Below are 21354 nucleotides of genomic sequence, written 5' to 3' on the forward strand. Positions count from 1 at the left end.
ACAGCTTTGCAGTTCTTTCAACTTCTTGTATTCCTTCCATTTTTGCAAGCTTCCTTTCCATCCTCCAAGCCATTCATACCCTGTAATCTCTGAAATCACTTAACACACATATCAAGGCATCTAATGGTAATAAGAGAGGATTAAACATAGGAAACTTAAGGCCAAAGAAGCATGTTTTCAATCAAAGCACATAATTAGGAAGGCAAATGTAAAACCATGCAAATAGTATGAATAAGTGGGTAAAGAGTTAATAAAAACCACTCAATTGAGCACAAGATAAACCATAAAATAGTGGTTTATCAACCTCCCCACACTTAAACACTAGCATGTCCTCATGCTAAGCTCAAGAGAAGCTATAAAGATGAAGAGGAATGGTAGATTAATATGAAATGCAACCTATCTATATGAATGCAACTAAATGCAAAAATGTTTCTACCTACTTGGTTTAAAAATAAATAAGTTCTCCAAGACAAACATAAATCAGATTCACTAATTCAAATTATACAATAAAAGACAAGTAAACTTGTAAGAAGATAGCTCATGAAAGCAGGGAACATAGAATTGAGCACTGAACCCTTACTGGTAGTGTATATCACTCTAACTCTCAAGTGTCTAGGGTCAATTAATCTACTCTTCTCTAGTCATGCTTTCTAAAATTTGTTCTTCACCTAACCAATCAACAATATTTAATATACCAATGCAAACATCATGAGGTCTTTTTAAGGTTGTAATGGGGCTAAGGTAAGGGTAAGGGTATATGTATATGGCTGAGTGAGCTTTATAAATTGAATCTTTAATTAACCTAAGCTTTCACCTAACATACATATACTCTATATAACTCTAGAATCATGCCTAGCTACCCATAGTCTTCACTTTTGCATTACATACTCATATATCAATTTTTCTTTAATTTTATCACATATGCATTGATCTTTTATTAACTTAACATTGGGATAATTTTGTCCCCTTATTTACTTTGCTCTTTTTCTTTTTCTCTTTCTTCTTTTTTTTAAGAGACATAAAAACTAGAATAACATATCAATGCATATGGAATTTTTTTAATTTTCTATTTTACATGAGTAGGTACCCAAATTTTCCAATATTCAAAATTAGAAACATGATACATTCCCTTATTAACCCAAGTTTCCACAGTTTTCCCACACTTAATTGTTGCAAAATCCCTATCTTAAGCTAACCAAATATTCAATTGGGATATTTAATTATTTTTCTGCTTAAGGCTAGTGATGTGGTAAAATATAGAACAAATGAGGATTAAAAAGCTCAAGGTGGCTAACAAGGGTGATGTAAAGGGTAGGTTTATTTGGGATAAGTGAGCTAAAATCAAATAATGGCCTCAATCATATTCAAGCATGTAAATACACTAAATAATGGACATATAGATTGAAACAAAATATAGATTACAATCATAGAGAAGGAAACACACAGGAATAAAATATTTATGGTTAAATAATGTAACCATATAAATAAGCTCAAATCTCACAGGTTGTGTGTTCTTTAGCTCAAAAATCATGTTCCAAATACAACTTCCAAACAAATTTAACAAAACATTTTCAATTTAAATTAGTGAAATACTATAAAAATTTCTTGAAAAAGAAAATATTACTTCAACCAAGTAGTAACTAAATGCACAAAATCAAATAAACATGCAATCAAATATGCAGATGCAACAATGAACAAATAAAGAAAATAAGAGTATTGGTGTTGAAAAGAAGGTAACTAACCCCTGGAAGTCGGTATCGACCTCCCCACACTTAAAGATTGCACCGTCCTCGGTGCATGCTAAGATGTGCAAGTGGATGGGTTGTTCCAACTGATGCTTTTCTTCAAGGATTGTGCAGATGGACTTGTTTGTCTCCCCTTTTAGAAGTTTCTCCTTTTTTTCGTCTTCGGTGGCCAGCCTGAAAGAAGAGAAAAAGAAGAACAGTAACCCAGAAATAAAGATAAGAAAATAAATGAAGTATGGATGGATTAATGCCAAATGATAAGGGTCTCATTTACATGGAAGCTTCAACATGTACGTGAGAAAATAATAGAAGTACATGGCAAATCAAGAATGCAAAAATTTACAAAAGTAGGGAAGAGAGTGTGGATAAGGAGAGATAATATAAATTCATGTCAATGTAAAAGTAATACAGGTATAAAAGATTGGCATTAATATAAATAATATTACCTATCCATAATAAAATAAGTCACTAAGCACCCAAAATAATTCAAGAGAAGATGCAACAGTTAAATAAGAAAATTAACACCAAAGGAAAAATAATGAATTTAGAAAAGAAAAGAAAAATATGCACAAAATTAAGATGCAATGAATGAAATATACAAATAAATTAAGTAAAATAGAATGAAGGTGAAAAGGAATGAGAAGTGAAAGAAATAAAGTGAGAAAGAAAGAAGAAAAGATAGAAGAAATTAGGATTAAAGAAGAAAAGATAAGATAATTGGCTGATCTGGATATTCTGTGTGTCGCATGTGACGCGGACGCGTGAGTGACGCGGTCGCGTGGTGCGCGATAAGGTTAGGTGGCACGGACGCGTGGGTCACGCGATCGCATGGCCTGAATTGTGCGATTGACGCGTGTGCAGCCTCGCGTTTGCGCAACTCTCTGTTCGAAACTCTTTTTGCCAAAAATCCGGGTGACGCAGTCGCGTGGTTGACACGATCGTGTGAATGGCCATTTTCTGAAAACAACGCGGCCGCGTGGGGCACGCGGTCGCATGGTAGGGGTTGGGCTTCCAGCACGAGTCCAGCCCCATTCCAGCACAACTTTCGGCCATGCACCTTTTTCACGTCGAATTTCAAGTCACGCGGCCATGTGGGTGACGCGGACACGTGGGAGACGTTTTTTCCTACATGACGCGGACGCGTCATCGACACGGTCACGTGGAACAATCTGTGCTAAAGGCACGCCTTCAGCCATGCTTTCGTGTGACTGGTGCACGAATTGTGAATCACACTTTTCACAACGCGTACCACTAACCAGCAAGTGCACTAGGTCGTCCAAGTAATACCTTACGTGAGTAAGGGTCGAATCCCACGGAGATTGTTGGTTTGAAGCAATCTATGGTTATCTTGTAAATCTTAGTCAGGAAGTCAATTATGTTTATCAGTTGAATTGTGAATAATCAAGAGAGCATAAATTAAAGGTTACTTGTTGTGCAGTAATGGAGAATATGTTGGAGTTTTGGAGATGCTTTGTCTTCTGAATCTCTGCTTTCCTCTGTCTTCTTGTTCACGCACGCACGTCCTTCTATGGCAAGCTGTGTGTTGGTGGATCACCGTTGTCAATGGCTACCTTCCATCCTTCCAGTGAAAACTACGCTCACGCGCTCTGTCACAGCACGGCTAATCACCGGTTGGTTCTCGATCCGGTTGGAATAGGATTTACTATCCTTTTGCGTCTGTCACTAACGCTCAGCCTTCAGGAGTTTGAAGCTCGTCACAGTCATTCAATCATTGAATCCTACTCGGAATACCACAGACAAGGTTTAGACTTTCCGGATTCTCATGAATGCCGCCATCAGTTCTAGCTTATAACACGGAGATTCTGATTAAGGAATCTAAGAGATACTCATTCATTCGGATATAGAACGGAGGTGGTTGTCAGGCACGCGTCTATGGTTTGAGGAAGGTGATGAATGTCACGAATCATCACCTTCATCACAGTTAAGCGCGAATGAACATCTTAGATAGGAACAAGCGTGTTTGAATGGAAAACAGAAATACTTGCATTAATTCATCGAGACACAGCAGAGCTCCTCACCCCCAACAATGAGGTTTAGAGACTCATGCCGTCAGAGAATACAAAGTTTAGATCTGAAATGTCATGAGATACAGAATAAGTCTCTAAAAGTTGTTTAAATACTAAACTAGTAGCCTAGGGTTACAAAATATGAGTGGACTATGATGTATGATGCAGAGATCCACTTCTGGGGCCCACTTGGTGTGTGCTGGGGCTGAGACTTAGGCAATCCACGTGCAGAGGCCATTTGTGGAGTTGAACGCCAGTTTTTGTGCCAGTTTGGGCGTTCAACTCCAGTTTTTTATCCTTTTCTGGCGCTGGACGCCAGAATTAGGCAGAGAACTGGCGTTGAACGCCAGTTTACGTCGTCTACCCTTGTGCAAAGTATGGACTATTATATATTGCTGGAAAGCCCTGGATGTCTACTTTCCAACGCAATTGGAAGCATGCCATTTCGAGTTCTTTAGCTCCAGAAAATCCACTTTGAGTGCAGGGAGGTCAGAATCCAACAGCATCAGCAGTTCTTTTTCAGCATGAATCAGATTTTTGCTCAGCTCCTTCAATTTCAGCCAGAAAAATACCTGAAATTACAGAAAAACACACAACTCATAGTAAAGTCCAGAAATATGAATTTTTCCTAAAAACTACTAGAAATAGACTAAAAACTAACTAAAACATACTCTAAACTATATGAAATTATCCCCAAAAAGCGTATAAAATATCCGCTCATCACAACACCAAACTTAAACTGTTGCTTGTCCTCAAGAAACTAGACAAATAAAATAGAAGACTAATAGGTTGAGAAGCAATAATATCTCAGAGTTTTTGATTGAAGCTCAGATCCTAATTAGATGAACGGGACTAGTAGCTTTTTGCTTCTGAACAGTTTTGGCATCTCACTTTATCCATTGAAGCTCAGAGTGATTGGCATCTATAGGAACTCAGAATTCAGATAGTGTTATTGATTCTCTTAGTTCAGTGTGATGATTCTTGAACACAGCTTCTTTATGAGTCTTGGCCGTGGCCCTAAGCACTTTGTTTTCCAGTATTACTACCGGATACATAAATGCCACAGACACATAACTGGGTGAACCTTTTCAGATTGTGACTCAGCTTTGCTAAAGTCCCCAATTAGAGGTGTCCAGAGTTCTTAAGCACACTCTTCTTTTTGCTTTGGACCTTGACTTTAACCGCTCAGTCTCAAGTTTTCACTTGACACCTGCACGCCACAAGCACATGGTTAGGGACAGCTTGGTTTAGCCGCTTAGACCAGGATTTTAGTCCTTTAGGCCCTCCTATCCACTGATGCTCAAAGCCTTGGGATCCTTTTTATTTGCCCTTGCCTTTTGGTTTTAAGGGTTATTGGCTTTTTCTGCTTGCTTTTTTTTTTCTTGCAAGCTTTGTTCTTTGCTGCTTTTTCTTGCTTCAATAATCATTTTTAAGATTTTTCAGATTATCAATAACATGTCTCATGTTCATCATTCTTTCAAGAGCCAACATATTTAACAGTCTTAAACAACAAATTCAAAAGACATATGCACTGTTCAAGCATTCATTCAGAAGACAGAAAGCATTGCCACCACATTTAACCAATTAGAATTTCTTTTATTTAAACTCGAAATTTTATTGCTTCTTATTCAAAAGATCTACTATTTTATTCATGTTTAATGATGATGAGAAAAATAAACTATAGCTTAATTGGAGATAAAATCAAATAGATACTAATTACTATTATATGAATTCTAAGGTAGACTTTTTATAAGGACACTGTCACAGAGTTAAGGCAGAAATTGGAAATTAACAACCTTTATTCTGGGGGTATGGGGGTTCCTCTGATCCTTGGGAGGCTTGGTATTACAGAAGACTTTTGGCACTTCAGTTCCCTTAAGTCACGTCCCTGCTCCTCTTGTTCTTTAAGCATATGGGTCAGCATTTGATTGTGTTCCTTCTGTTGTTTTATTATTTGCTCCATAGCTTCCTGTATCTTGGTGACAGACGTCTCAAGATATTCCCAATATTCCGCTTGAGGAATCTCTGGGAGGAATTCCTGTGCTCTCTTCTTGATAAGATCCTCCTGTGCTTGTTGCCTCTCCATTGATGCTTTGGTGATTGACTTTTCAATTAGGATATATTCAGTTATTCCCATCTTGACTCCAGCGTCCTTGCAGAGCAGAGAAATCACGCTTGGATAAGCCAACCTGGCCTCTCTTGAATTTTTATTAGCTATCTTGTAGAGTTCAGTGGAAATCAGTTGATGAACCTCCACTTCCTTCCCAGTCATGATGCAATGAATCATCACTGCTCTTTTAACTGTGACTTCAGAACGGTTGCTAGTGGGCAACAGAGAACGCCCAATGAAGTCCAGCCATCCTCTGACAACTGGTTTGAGATCCTCTCTCTTGAGCTGATTTGGGATGCCCTTGGTGTTGGTGGTCCACCTGGCTCCAGGGATACATATGTCCTCTAGAATCTTATCCAGGCCAATGTCTGCTCTCATCATCCTCCTGTTGAAGGAGTCTGGATCATCCTTTAACTGAGGTAGCTTTAATATCTCTCTGATCTTGTCAGGGGTGGTATGAACAATCTTTCCCCTGACCATGGTCCGAAATTCGTAGCAGGCAGTTCCAGATAGTCTTTGCTTGTCAGTCTGCCACATGTTAGCATAGAACTCCTGGACCATGTTCCTTCCTACTTTCGTTTCAGGATTAGCTAGGACTTCCCAGTTCCTGATTCGAATTTGCTCCTGGATCTCCGGATATTCATCTTCTTTCAGATCGAATCTCACTTCCGGGATCACTGATCTCAGACCCATTACTTTAAGATAATGGTCTGAATGTTCTTTAGATAAGAACTTCCCTTGATTCCAAAGTGATTTTGGAACGCTCTCTTTGCCTCTTGGATTGGATTGTTTTCCTTTGGGAGCCATGATCTTAGTAGTGATCTCGGATAAACACACCAAACTTAGAGGTTTGCTTGTCCTCAAGCAAAAGAAAAGAAAGGAGAGGGATAGAAGGAGATCGAGGTGCACTTGTTGATGGAGGAGGGGGGAGGCCGAACCCAATTTTAAAGGGGTGGGGGGGGTGAATTTTCGAAAAAAATTGGAAGAGATAAGATAAAAAGATTGAGTTGAAAAAGATAAGATAGAAGATAGAGTTTAATTTTGAAAAGATATGATAGATATTTGAAAAAGATAACTCTGAATTTTGAAAAAGATAATATGGATATTTGAAAAAGATATGGATTAGTTGAAAAGATTTTTGAGTGAAAAAGATAGATTTGTTTTCAGAAAAGATTTTGAAAAGAGTTGGATTGAATTTGGAAAGATGGATTTTTAGAAATTAAGGATTTTAGAAATCAGGGTTCTTGACATGTTCATGTAAAAATCATGCATTGAAGCATAAAATTTGAAATTAAGATGGAAATACGTGTGGGGCAAATGGATTTGGCTCCTCCCTGTCTTCTTGGCGTTTGAACGCCCAAACACTGCTTGTTTTGGGCGTTCAGCGCCCAAATGCTGATCTCCTGGGCGTTCAGCGCCCAGTTGCTGCCATTCCTGGCGTTCAACGCCCAGTGGGTGCCTATTTCTGGCGTTGAACGCCCAAATGCTGCCATTACTGGCGTTCAGCGCCCAGTGGATGCCCATTTTGGGCGCTGAACGCCCAAAATGCCCCTTTACTGGCGTTTTCTTGCCATTGAGCTCTTTTACTCTATTTTGTGTGCTGATTCCTTCTGTAACCCTGTAAACTTATACAAATGATTTTGTACCTTAGTGTCAGTGAACTTTATATAAACAAATAAAAATAAAAAATAGGGCAAAAATGCTTAGAGGATTGATGCCCCATGGCTGGGTTGCCTCCCAGCAAGCGCTTCTTTATTGTCTTTAGCTGGACCTTGCTGAGCTTTTAATCTAGCTTCAGCCTTGAGCATTCTTGCTCAATGTTGCCTTCAAGATAATGCTTGATTCTCTGTCCATTGACTATGAACTTCTTATCAGAATCAATATCTTGAAGCTCCACATAACCATATGGTGACACACTTGTAATCACGTATGGTCCTCTCCACCGGGATTTCAGTTTCCCGGGGAATAGCCTGAGTCTAGAGTTAAACAACAGGACCTTCTGTCCTGGTTCAAAGATTCTAGATGACAGCTTTCTGTCATGCCATTTTTTTTATTTTTCTTTATAAAGCTTGGCATTTTCGAAAGCTGTGAATCTGAATTCCTCTAGCTCATTTAGCTGGAGCAATCGTTTTTCTCCTGCTAATTTGGCATCAAAGTTTAGGAATCTGGTTGCCCAGTAGGCCTTATGTTCCAGTTCCACGGGCAAGTGGCATGCCTTACCATACACGTGTTGGTATGGAGAGGTCCCTATAGGGGTCTTGAATGCTGTTCTGTAAGCCCACAGAGCATCATCCAAGCTTCTTGCCCAATCCTTTCTACGGGTATTTACTGTCCGTTCCAGGATTTTCTTTAATTCTCTGTTAGAGACTTCAGCTTGCCCATTGGTTTGTGGATGATATGGCGTGGCCACTTTGTGGCGAATTCCATACCGAACCATGGCAGCGTAAAGCTGTTTATTGCAGAAGTGAGTGCCCCCATCGCTGATTAATACTCTAGGGACACCAAACCTGCTAAAGATATGTTTCTGGAGGAACTTCAGCACTGTTTTAGTATCATTGGTGGGTGTGGCAATAGCCTCAACCCATTTTGATACATAGTCAACTGCCACTAGAATATAAGTGTTTGAATATGATGGTGGAAAAGGTCCCATGAAGTCAATTCCCCATACGTCAAACAACTCAATTTCCAAGATTCCTTGTTGAGGCATGGCGTAACCATGAGGCAGATTACCAGCTCTTTGGCAACTGTCACAATTACGTACAAACTCTCGGGAATCTTTATAGAGTGTGGGCCAATAGAAGCCACATTGGAGGACCTTGGTGGCTGTTCGCTCACCTCCGAAATGGCCTCCATATTGAGATCTATGGCAATGCCATAGGATTCTCTGTGCTTCCTCTCTGGGGACACACCTACGGATAATTCCGTCTGCACATCTCTTAAAGAGATAGGGTTCATCCCACAAGTAGTACTTTGCATCAGTAACTAATTTCTTTTTTGTATTCTATTGTACTCCTTGGGTATGAACCTTGCAGCTTTATAGTTTGCAATATCGGCAAACCATGGTGCTTCCTGAATGGCAAATAGATGCTCATCAGGGAACGTCTCAGAGATTTCAAGAAAGGGGAGGGACGTCCCTTCCACTGGCTCTATCCGGGACAGATGATCAGCCACTTGGTTCTCTGTCCCTTTTCTGTCTCTTATTTCTATATCAAACTCTTGCAGAAGCAATACCCATCTGATGAGCCTGGGTTTTGAATCCTGCTTTGTGAGTAGATACTTAAGAGCAGCATGGTCAGTGTACACAATCACCTTTGATCCTACTAAGTAGGATCTGAACTTGTCAATGGCGTAAACCACTGCAAGTAATTCCTTTTCTGTGGTTGTGTAATTTTTCTGGGCATCATTTAAAACGCGACTGGCATAATAAATGACATGCAGAAGCTTGTCATGCCTCTGTCCCAATACTGCACCAATGGCATGATCACTGGCATCACACATTAGCTCAAATGGTAATGTCCAGTCAGGTGCAGAAATGACTGGTGCTGTGACCAGCTTAGCTTTCAACGTTTCAAACGCCTGCAGGCATTTTGTGTCAAACACAAATGGCGTGTCAGCAGCTAGCAGATTGCTTAGAGGTTTTGCGATTTTTGAAAAATCCTTTATAAACCTCCTATAGAATCCTGCATGCCCCAGAAAGCTTCTGATTGCCTTAACATTGGCAGGTGGTGGTAATTTTTCAATTACCTCTATTTTTGCTTGATCCACCTCTATTCCCTTGTTTGAGATTTTATGCCCAAGAACAATTCCTTCAGTCACCATGAAGTGACACTTTTCCCAGTTTAAAACTAGGTTGGTTTCTTGGCATCTTTTCAGAACAAGTTTCAGGTGATCAAGACAGGAGCTGAATGAGTCTCCATATACTGAGAAGTCATCCATGAAGACTTCCAGAAATTTTTTCACCATGTCAGAGAAAATAGAGAGCATGCATCTCTGGAAGGTTGCAGGCGCATTACATAGCCCAAATGGCATCCTTCTATAAGCAAACACTCCGGATGGACATGTGAATGCTGTTTTCTCTTGATCCTGGGGATCCACTGCAATCTGATTATAGCCTGAATAGCCATCCAAAAAGCAGTAATAATCATGACCTGCTAGTCTCTCTAGCATCTGGTCTATGAATGGTAAAGGAAAATGATCCTTTCTGGTGGCTGTATTGAGTCTTCTGTAGTCAATACACATGCGCCACCCTGTAACTGTTCTTGTAGGAACCAGTTCATTTTTTTCATTATGAATCACTGTCATGCCTCCCTTTTTTGGGACGACTTGAACAGGGCTCACCCAGGGGCTATCGGAAATAGGATAAATAATCCCAGCCTCTAGTAACTTGGTGACCTCCTTCTGCACCACTTCCTTCATGGCAGGATTTAGCCGCCTCTGTGGTTGAACCACTGGTTTGGCATTATCCTCCAATAGGATTTTGTGCATGCATCTAGCTGGGCTTATGCCCTTAAGGTCACCTATGGACCACCCAAGAGCTGTCTTGTGTGTCCTTAGCACTTGAATAAGTGCTTCCTCTTCCTGTGAATTTAAAGCAGAGCTTATGATCACTGGAAAAGTGTCACCTTCTCCCAGAAATGCATATTTCAAGGATGGTGGTAGTGGCTTGAGCTCGGGTTTAGGAGGTTTTTCCTCTGAATCCTCCAATTCAGGCTGAACATCTTTAAAGATGTCTTCCAACTCTGATTCGAGACTCTCAGCCATGTTGATCTCTTCTACCAAAGAGTCAATGAGATCAACTTTCATGCAGTCTGTTGATGTGTCTGGATGCTGCATGGCTTTGACAGCGTTCAACTTAAACTCATCATCATTGACTCTCAGGGTTATTTCCCCTTGTTGGACATCAATGAGGGATCGTCCAGTTGCTAGGAAGGGTCTTCCTAGAATGAGAGTAGCACTCTTGTGCTCCTCCATTTCCAGCACAACAAAGTCAGTGGGAAAGGCGAATGACCCAACTCTGACAATCATGTCCTCAATCACGCCTGATGGGTATTTAGTGGAACCATCAGCAAGTTGGAGACATATCCGGGTTGGTTTAACTTCATCAGTTAAGCCAAGCTTCCTGATAGTGGATGCAGGTATCAGGTTGATGCTTGCCCCAAGATCGCATAAAGCTGTCTTGGTGCAATCACCTTCTAATATGCATGGTATCAGAAAACTCCCAGGGTCTTTAAGCTTTTCAGGAAAGCTTTTCAGAATGACTGCACTGCATTCTTCAGTGAGGAGAACTCTTTCTGTTTCTCTCCACTCCTTTTTATGACTCAAGATCTCTTTCATGAACTTGGCATAAGAAGGTATTTGCTCAAGTGCCTCTGCAAATGGAATCTTTATTTCAAGAGTCCTTAGATAATCTGCAAAGCGAGCAAATTGCTTATCCTGCTCCTCTTTCCGGAGTTTTTGAGGATAAGGTATCTTGGCTTTATAATCCTCAACCTTAGTGGTTAAAGAAGCCTTTTTAGAGGGGTTGTTATCAGCACTTGTGTGTGTCTGATCCCTCACTGGCAATTGAGTGCCAGAGTCAGAAGCTGGAGTGACGTTAGACGTCAGCTCACTGTCTGTTCCTGGCGCCTGAACGCCAGAAATGTGCCTATTTTGGGCGTTCAACGCTGGATTCTGCCCCATTTGGGCGTTCAACGCCAGATTCTTGCCCATTTCTGGCGTTGAACGCCAATCCTGCCTTGTTTCTGGCGCTGAACGCCAGTTTTGGGCATGGTCTGGGCGTTCAGCGCCAGCCTTCCACCCATTTTCTGGCGTTTTAGTGCCAGAATTATTTTTCCCTGGGCTCTTACTGTCCTCAGGGGAATCTTTGGTGGGTCGCTCATTTCTTGAATTTTTGATGCCTTGAGGTGAGGTGTTTAATGTTTTCCCACTTCTTAATTGAACTGCTTGGCATTCTTCTGCTATTTGCTTTGATAGCTGCTGCTTTGTTTGCTTAAACTGTTCGTCCATATGTATATTAGCTATCCTTGTCTCCTGTAACCTGTCTTTGAATTCAGCTAGCTGCTTTGTTAGAAAATCTAATTGCTGACTGAATTCAGCAGCTTGTTTTACAGTACTGAATTCAGCAGTTACTGTTTTAACCTCTTCATTCATGGAAGGGTTGCTGCTTAGATACAGATGCTGATTCCTGGCAACTGTATCAATGAGCTCTTGAGCCTCTTCAATTGTCTTTCTCATATGGATAGATCCACCAGCTGAGTAATCTAAAGACATCTGAGCTCCTTCTGCAAGCCCATAGTAGAAGATGTCTAACTGAACCCACTCTGAAAACATTTCAGAGGGGCATTTTCGTAGCATCTCTCTGTATCTCTCCCAGGCATCATAAAGAGATTCATTATCTCCTTGTTTAAAGCCTTGGATGTCCAGCCTCAGCTGTGTCATCCTTTTTGGAGGGAAATATTGATTCAGGAATTTTTCTGTCAGCTGTTTCCATGTCCTTATGCTGGCCTTAGGTTGGTTATTTAACCACCTCTTAGCTTGATCTTTTACAGCAAATGGAAACAGTAATAGTCTGTAGACATCCTGATCTACTTCCTTATCATGTACTGTGTCAGCAATTTGTAAAAATTGTGCCAGAAACTCTGTAGGTTCTTCCTGTGGAAGACCGGAATACTGGCAACTTTGCTGCACCATGATAATGAGCTGAGGATTCAACTCAAAGCTACTAACTCCAATGGAGGGTATGCATATGCTACTCCCATATGAAGCAGTAGAGGGGTTAGAATATGACCCCAGAGTCCTCCTGGACTGTTCATTTCCACTTATGTCCATGATGGATCTATGGATATAACTTGGACTGATTTACCTTTTTATTTATTTTATTTTATAAGAAGTAAATACTTAAATAAAATAAAATAACTAAAAAGAATTTGAATTTTGAAATTAAAATTTTTTTTTGTAAAAAAAAAAAAGAAATTAATTAGTTAAAAAAAAAGAAGAAATTTTTGAAAAAGAGGGAAGATATTTTCGAAAATTAGAGAGAGGGAGAGTTAGTTAGGTAGTTTTGAAAAAGTTAAGAAACAAACAAAAAGTTAGTTAGTTAGTTGAAACAAATTTTGAAAAGATAAGAAGTTAGGAAGTTAGAAGAGATATTTTGAAAAGATATTTTTTTTTGAATTTAGTGAGGAGAGAGAAAAACAATAAGATAGTACAAGATTTAAAATTTTTTAGATCTAATGCTCCTTGTTTTCGAAAAATTTGGGGGGAAAACACCAAGGAACACCAAACTTAAAAATTTTAAGATCAAGACACAAGGAAAACTCAAGAACACTTTGAAGACTCACAAGAACACAAGAACATGAAGAAAGAACACCAGACTTAAAATTTTTAGAAAACCAAACCAAAATTTTCGAAAACCAAAGGGAAATCAACAAGAAAACACCAAACTTTAAGTTTGGCACAAAATTTAATAGAGAAAATATTATTTATGAAAAAGAAGGTTTTGAAAAGAATATAAAAGACTCTAACCCAATTACCAAGAACACAGATTAACGCTCTAGCCAAATGAGTTATGGGACTTTCAAAAATTTTAAGAAAGATTATTTTTGAAAACACCAAACTTAAAGTTTGGCACAGGATTTAATAGAAAAATTAATTTTGAAAAAGGTTTTAAAAAAAATATGATAGCCAATTATCATGAACATAAACACCACGTTCTAATTAACTGAGCTATAATTTTAAAGTGTTTTAACAAGGGATAAATAATAAAAGACTCTAAACCAAAAAGAAAGATTTTTTTCCTAATCTAAGCAACAAAATAATTCGTCAGTTGTTCAAACACGAATAATCCCCGGCAACGGCGCCAAAAACTTGGTGCACGAATTGTGAATCACACTTTTCACAACGCGTACCACTAACCAGCAAGTGCACTGGGTCGTCCAAGTAATACCTTACGTGAGTAAGGGTCGAATCCCACGGAGATTGTTGGTTTGAAGCAATCTATGGTTATCTTGTAAATCTTAGTCAGGAAATCAATTATGTTTATCAGTTGAATTGTGAATAATCAAGAGAGCATAAATTAAAGGTTACTTGTTATGCAGTAATGGAGAATATGTTGGAGTTTTGGAGATGCTTTGTCTTCTGAATCTCTGCTTTCCTCTGTCTTCTTGTTCACGCACGCACGTCCTTCTATGGCAAGCTGTGTGTTGGTGGATCACCGTTGTCAATGGCTACCTTCCATCCTTCCAGTGAAAACTACACTCACGCGCTCTGTCACAGCACGGCTAATCACCGGTTGGTTCTCGATCCGGTTGGAATAGGATTTACTATCCTTTTGCGTCTGTCACTAACGCCCAGCCTTCAGGAGTTTGAAGCTCGTCACAGTCATTCAATCATTGAATCCTACTCGGAATACCACAGACAAGGTTTAGACTTTCCGGATTCTCATGAATGCCGCCATCAGTTCTAGCTTATACCACGGAGATTCTGATTAAGGAATCTAAGAGATACTCATTCATTCGGATATAGAACGGAGGTGGTTGTCAGGCACACGTCTATGGTTTGAGGAAGGTGATGAATGTCACGAATCATCACCTTCATCACAGTTAAGCGCGAATGAACATCTTAGATAGGAACAAGCGTGTTTGAATGGAAAACAGAAATACTTGCATTAATTCATCGAGACACAGCAGAGCTCCTCACCCCCAACAATGAGGTTTAGAGACTCATGCCGTCAGAGAATACAAAGTTTAGATCTGAAATGTCATGAGATACAGAATAAGTCTCTAAAAGTTGTTTAAATACTAAACTAGTAGCCTAGGGTTACAAAATATGAGTGGACTATGATGTATGATGCAGAGATCCACTTCTGGGGCCCACTTGGTGTGTGCTGGGGCTGAGACTTAGGCAATCCACGTGCAGAGGCCATTTGTGGAGTTGAACGCCAGTTTTTGTGCCAGTTTGGGCGTTCAACTCCAGTTTTTGATCCTTTTCTGGCGCTGGACGCCAGAATTAGGCAGAGAACTGGCGTTGAACACCAGTTTACATCGTCTACCCTTGAGCAAAGTATGGACTATTATATATTGCTGGAAATCCCTGGATGTCTACTTTCCAACGCAATTGGAAGCATGCCATTTCGAGTTCTGTAGCTCCAGAAAATCCACTTTGAGTGCAGGGAGGTCAGAATCCAACAGCATCAGCAGTCCTTTTTCAGCCTGAATCAGATTTTTGCTCAGCTCCTTCAATTTCAGCCAGAAAAATACCTGAAATTACAGAAAAACACACAACTCATAGTAAAGTCCAGAAATATGAATTTTTCCTAAAAACTACTAGAAATAGACTAAAAACTAACTAAAACATACTCTAAACTATATGAAATTATCCCCAAAAAGCGTATAAAATATCCGCTCATCAGTGACTCTCTATTCAATCTCTTTTCTTCAAAACGCACTAGTGACGCAGACGCGTCAGCGACGCTGCCGTGTCGCGTGCGTGCTCTTTTTTTTTTAACATGCAGGATGCAAAATGCAATGATAGTGTGGATGCTATGAATAATTCCAGGTTCAATGGAAATAGAATAAAATAATACTCAAAAACAAACAAAACAAACTAGAATTAAAACTGAAAAAAGGACGATCATACCATGGTGGGTTGTCTCCCACCTAGCACTTTTAGTTAGAGTCCTTAAGTTGGACATTTGGTGAGCTCCCTGTTATGGTGGCTTATGCTTGTATTCATCCAGGAATCCCCACCAGTGTTTGTACTTTCAGTAACCTCCGGGATCCCAAACTAGGCGCAGAAAGCCTTCAAGTAAGTTAAAGCAAGTGACAAGGCCCCAAGAGTGTTGATTGCCAGAATGAATTCTGGGGTCCCAAATCTTGCTTTTGCACCCGTCTTCTTGTTGATTATCATGATTCCATCCGGGTGGTTCAGCTTTAGAATTCTCACTGAAGCGTCCAAACAACTTCCTAGATCCATTCAATTGAGCTCTACACCAACCTTTGCGTTTAAACTTAAAGCTTCCAACCATAATGAACCTTGCAGGACAATTCTTACCACTGACCCTCTTCCTCTTACTCTTTATGCCACAAAGAGCTCTAAGTTGACCATCCGTCTCCAGTAGCCCATATTCAAGTGGGATTAGAAAGCTAAGGGATATGAATTTTACCCACTTGAATGTTGTGAAGGATGATGGCAACTTAGGGGGAGGGGTCTCCAATAACTTTGGCAAAGTGATTTCTAGCTCCACTCCCTTGTGCTTTTTGAGAACTTCCACCTCTTTGCAAGTTTCTTCAATATCAACCTCTTCCTTTTGGTAGCTTTCTTCCAATTCAATCTCTTCTTCATTGCTCACCAAGGGCATGAGAGGCTGTGCTTCTTCTTCTTTAATCTCTATCTCTTGACCAACCTCTTCCAAATCTTCAACTATGATATGCCTTGGAGGTTGTACACCCTCCTCAGTATCAATTTCAATCGTCTTGGAAGGAGTCTCTTGACTTTCCCATGGAGGTTCAACATCTCCTAAGTCTGCAACCACTTCTTCTTCTTCAATAATTCCGGCTTCCTCCACTTGTTCCAGTACAAATTCATGCTCCTTACTGTCCACAGGAGTTTTTAATGTCTCCTTCATGCTACGTTCTTCATTAGATTATCCACATGAAGCCATGGGGGTTTCCTGAGTGTCCGAACGTCGGGAAGATAATTGATTTATTGCTTGATTCAATTGGTGAAGGGTTGCATTAAAATTTTCAAATGTTTTCTTGAGTCGCTCCGTTGATTCTTGGGGTGATGGAGATGGATATGATGCATAGGGAGGTGGTGGTTCTTGGGAGTAATTAGGTTGAAATTGGGGTGGATAAGGGTTAGGGTCATATGAAGGTGAATGGTGAAAAGGGGCTTGTGAGTATGGTGGTCCAAAGTCATGTTGAGGAGAGGGTTTATAGGCATATGGTGGTGGTTGTTGATAGTATATTGGAGGTGGTTGTTGCCATGAGGGTTGATCAAATCCTTGTGGCTCCTCCCATCTTTGATTGTTCCAACCTTGATGCCTGTTCTGATTGTAATTTCTTCTTCCTGCAACATAATTGTAACCATACTCATAGCCAAAGGGGTGAGAGTTCATAGTAGTAGGAGAAAATAAAAACAAAAACTAATAAAAAGAAAATATTTTGAAAAAAATATGATTTTTGAAAAAGGATAAGAAAAGATTTTGAAAAGGATATGATTTTAAAAAATATTTGATTTTTAAAAATAAGAATGATAAGATAAATTTGTTTTTTAAATATTTACAATAACCAATAATAAGGCACACGTTTGCAATTCTCCGGCAACGGCGCCATTTTGAAAGAACTGAAGATTGATGGTTTAGAAGTTATAGTAAACTCTCGTTGCAAGTATAGTTACTAAACCAAGCAATCAACCTTTCTTGCAAATGTTTTGGTTGTCACAAGTAACAAACCCCTAATAAATTGATAACCGAAGTATTCAAACCTCGGGTCGTTTTCTCAAGGAACTGCAGGGAAGTATGTTCTTATTATTGGTTATGAAGATTATAAATTGGGGTTTTGAAGATGAGGAACAAGTAATTTAAATTGCAATTAAAGTAAGTAAAAGACTGTAATTTAAATAAATAACTGTAAAACACACTTTTGGCAAGGTATGAGAAATTAGAAGTCCTATCCTAGTTATCCTTATCAATGATGGTGAAAATTGAACCTTAATTCCACTTAGTTAATCTTTGCTAGAGCAAGGGAAGGTCAAGTGACTAATTAGTTAGATCCTCAAATCCTAGTTAATCCCTAAGGAAAGATTCGGATTATTGAAGTTCAATTCAATTAGCAAAGATAACGATTATCAATCATGTTGAGTTTGATAACTCCTGAGTTACTGATTTCTTAACCAAGACCAAAAAGGGAAAAAGTAAATCTACCGGAATAAAAATGTCTTCAAATTGGGGATAAAAGTAACAGAATTAAAAGAAAGCAATTGTAAACTGAAATACCTTAAATAACATTAATTCAAAGAGTGATCTGTAACATAGAAGAATTCATAAATTAATTTGAGAAAATAATAAAAAGGAATATTGAACCTGTGATTGAAGTTGTAAGTTGAAATAATAAAGTTGAAATCCAAATCCTAATCCTAATCCTAAGAGAGAGGAGAGAATCTCTCTCTCTAAAAACTACATCTAAAACTAAAATTGTGAATTATGAGAGCATGATTATGAATGGATGCATTCCCCCACTTTATAGCCTCTAATCTGTGTGTTCTGGGCTGAAAACTGGGTCAAAAACAGCCCAGAAATCGCCGGAGAAGAAATCTGCCACGCTGGTTTTTCGTCATTGCGACGCGTCCGCATGGAGCACGCGGTCGCGTCACCTAGCATCAGGGCAACTATAGCATATTATATATCAAATTGAAGCCCCGTACGTTATCTTTCCGACGCAACTAGAACCACATCATTTGGACCTTTGTAGCTAAAGTTATAGCCGTTTGAGTGCGAAGAGGTCAGGCTGACAACTTTGCAGTTCTTTCAACTTCTTGTATTCCTTCCATTTTTGCATGCTTCCTTTCCATCCTCCAAGCCATTCATACCCTGTAATCTCTGAAATCACTTAACACACATATCAAGGCATCTAATGGTAATAAGAGAGGATTAAACATAGGAAACTTAAGGCCAAAGAAGCATGTTTTCAATCAAAGCACATAATTAGGAAGGCAAATGTAAAACCATGCAAATAGTATGAATAAGTGGGTAAAGAGTTAATAAAAACCATTCAATTGAGCACAAGATAAACTATAAAATAGTGGTTTATCACTAACCTAGACATTGGTCTCTAGGTTACGCATCTCCAGGAGGATCATAAACGAAGGAGAGTGCCTTTTCACATCGAAGGAGTGTGCTTTTCCACCTTCTCCTGGAGGATATATGAAGGAGAGTGCCTTTCCATATCGAAGGAGTGTGCCTTTCCACTTTGCAACCAGAAAAGAACGTGGGGGATACGATACGAAGGAGAGTGCCTTTTCACCTTCCCCACATCCACATCACGACAAGAGAGGGAACTTCCACCCTCAACTTGCCATCCAAACACATGTTCAAATTGATTACGCAAGCGGGATTACATCCAGACCTTGCCATTCCGACCATTTCGGCCACACACATTCATCTTAAATCTCATCATGTTCTTACATTCATTCTATATAACCATAGCGACGTATATTCATTCAGCTTCACACCATTTCCCTCACAATTCATTTTGTTTAACCCTTTTCTTCATTCCCAAGTTATCTCAAATTTCTAACTTCTGCTAATTACTAATCTCACTAGCAAAATCTAGGGTTAAGAAGGTAACAATAGAGGTTTAGGGTTCAAAATCATGTTTAGATTATAAAAATACAGGTGCTGGAAAAACAGAGTGTGTGCAGACGCACACAAGTGTGCGTGCGCACACCAACCCAGAATTACTTGGTGTGCGTGCGCCTACCTGTGCAAGCGCCATCAGCAAAAAGCGTATCCTGGTGTGTGTGTGTGCACAAAGGTGTGCGTATGCACCATTTCTGAAAAGCACCAGGTGTGTGATGACAAGTCATCTTATGCTAGTTTCACAAGCATTTTTCATTTATTTCATTAGGTTTTATGCACTTTCTTGCACAATAAGTAAGTGAATGGAGTGAAATTTTATGTTTATCTTGATTCAATCAAACATCACTAACTTTATACAAAATCATGAGATTTATGCAAGAATTAAGTGATTATTATGAATGATGCAAAAACCTTGTGATTTTGGTGAGACTTTGATTGCCTGTTTGGTTGATTTTAGGTGAGAAAATGAAGAGAAAGAGAAGCACTACAGAATAACGTTGCGTTCAAATAAAGAACACCACACTCACTTGCGACGTGCACGCGTACAGGACGCTTACGCGTCAGGTAACGAATTTTGAAGATCCACGCGTACGCGTGCATGACGCGTACCCGTGGGAGTGATTGGTGCTCATTTGCAAAAGGAGCGCTACGTTCGTTAAGTCAGCATTTTCGGGAAAAATCAAATTTGGAATTGACGTTTCGCAGCCGACGGGCACGCGTACAAGACGCGCACGCATCGATGGAAAATCTGGAAGAAAGCACGCGAACGCGTGGGGGGCACTGAAGCCTGGAATTGATATTTTACTACCCACGCGCACGCACAGAGGACGCGCACGCGTGGGCAGCGTTGTTGGTGCGAACGTAGCGCTCAATAAGAGAACACTATCGAAGACACGTACGTGTGAATGGAACGTGCAAGCATGGCTGAGGCTGAAGTTGGCAACGACGTGCACGCATATGTGACGCGTACGTGTCGATGGACAAAAACACAAAAGGACGCCTGTGCGTAAAGCACGCGTACGCGTGGGTGAATGAATGCTGCGCTCACTTTGAGAACGCAATGTTCCCCTGGAAGCTGCAATCAAGTGCCATCCTTACCCACTGCAACAAAGGCCAAAAAGCCCATTCCAAGTACTTGATGAGAGAATTAGAAAGTGTATAAATAGGAGAAAATTTGATTTCCTTAGGACCCTTTTTTTTCCTTTTTATTTTGATCTTCTTCTTACTTTTCTGGGAGTTATTCTTTTAGGAATTGGGTAGAATCTGGGATCGAAGTTTAGTTTGCTTTCTGTTTTTCTTCTGTGATTGATCTTCTGCATTTTCTTTTCTGTTTTTGGGTACTAGAGCTTCCTGTTATTTTTCTTATGTTATTTTTAGAATTTGAGAATTGGAGATCAGATCTGAGTTTTCTTTTCTGTTTTCCCTGCTCTACAATCTTTCTTTCTGTTCTTTTATTCTTCAGCAATTTCAATTTCCTGTAAAAGAATTGAGAATTTGATCTGAGCTCTCTTCTCTATTTATTTTTCTTTTGCAATTTCCCTTCTCTGTTTTTAGAAGTTTAAATCAAATCTGAGTCTTATTTCTAGTTTTCATCTTCTACATTTTCTTCTCTGATTCACTGCAAGTTACATTGTTAAATTCTGTTTTGATATCCCAGCAACCAATTCCCTCTATTATTCATGCAATTTAAGTTTCTTAGCAATTTAGATTCTACAATTTAATTTTTTTTCACTTTAAGTTTCAGTTATTTACCTTTCTTGCAATTTAAGTTTCAGCTCTTTTAATTTCTTGCATTTTAAGTTTCTGCAATTTACTTCTTCTGCACTTTAAGATTCTACAAATTTTCATTCTGCACTTTAGTTAACTTGCAATTTATTTTCTGTTGATCAAATTTCACCCAATTCATCAAAAATTCACTTAACTAAATTCATCACCATACTAAAGTTGCTCAATCCATCAATCCCTGTGGGATCGACATCACTTTTGTGAGTTTTACTACTTGATGCAACCCGGTACACTTGCCGGTGAGTTTGTGTGGAATTATTTTTCCCTCATCAAGTTTTTGGCGCTGTTGCCGGGGATTGATTTAGATTGATAATGTTTAAGTAGGTGATA

The sequence above is a fragment of the Arachis ipaensis genome, chromosome B1 (genome assembly GCF_059453495.1).
Source record: "Arachis ipaensis isolate K30076 ecotype BB chromosome B1, ASM5945349v1, whole genome shotgun sequence".
Taxonomy (NCBI): domain Eukaryota; kingdom Viridiplantae; phylum Streptophyta; class Magnoliopsida; order Fabales; family Fabaceae; genus Arachis; species Arachis ipaensis.